This window comes from Drosophila mojavensis, unplaced genomic scaffold, assembly GCF_018153725.1.
Source record: "Drosophila mojavensis isolate 15081-1352.22 unplaced genomic scaffold, ASM1815372v1 contig_36, whole genome shotgun sequence".
Classification (NCBI taxonomy): Eukaryota; Metazoa; Arthropoda; class Insecta; order Diptera; family Drosophilidae; genus Drosophila; species Drosophila mojavensis.
In genome coordinates this window covers 14,591,441-14,592,074 of record NW_025318858.1, presented here as the reverse complement: position 1 = coordinate 14,592,074, position 634 = coordinate 14,591,441, and positions in this window count along the sequence as shown.

The following is a 634-nucleotide window of genomic DNA, read 5'->3' as shown; positions in this document are numbered from 1 at the left end:
CATATGAAAACCGAAGCGAAATCAAATCTAATCAACAGAGAGACAGAGGAAAAAGAGAGAGAAAGAGTGTGAGGGAGCGAGGTAGAGCTAGAACAAGTGAGATGAGAGCAGCGCAGCTTCTGCAGTTGGCATTCATTGATATATGGACATCGACATCTATAAACTCTAGATGCTACTAGACATATATGCCAGTTGATATGGCAATGTCAGCGATAGTGCCGTCGATAATACAGCCTGACAGCCATTAGAATGTCAAGGCACTTGGCATGCGTGCGTTTGGGCTTGCTTGCTTGTTTGCTTCCTTACTGGCGGCGGGCATTGTGATATACGCGCGGCAATTTTCATTCACATTCTGTTTTCATTCAAGCGACGACTCATTGCATTCGCCATTCGCCATTCGCCGTGTAAACCGAAACCGACAAAGATGCTAGGGAATGGACAGCGACAGCGACCATATCTATCTATAGCTATGGCAGCCGAGCCCAACAGAGAACGAGACTTCAAGTCCGCATTGTATGAGTGTGAGTGTAGGGGTGTGGGTGTGTGCGTGAGTCTGTTCGTCGGGCTCAACACGAGTCGAGCACGGACACAGATTGTAGCTGCCAGCATCAGCAGCAGACAAACAGCAGCTCAT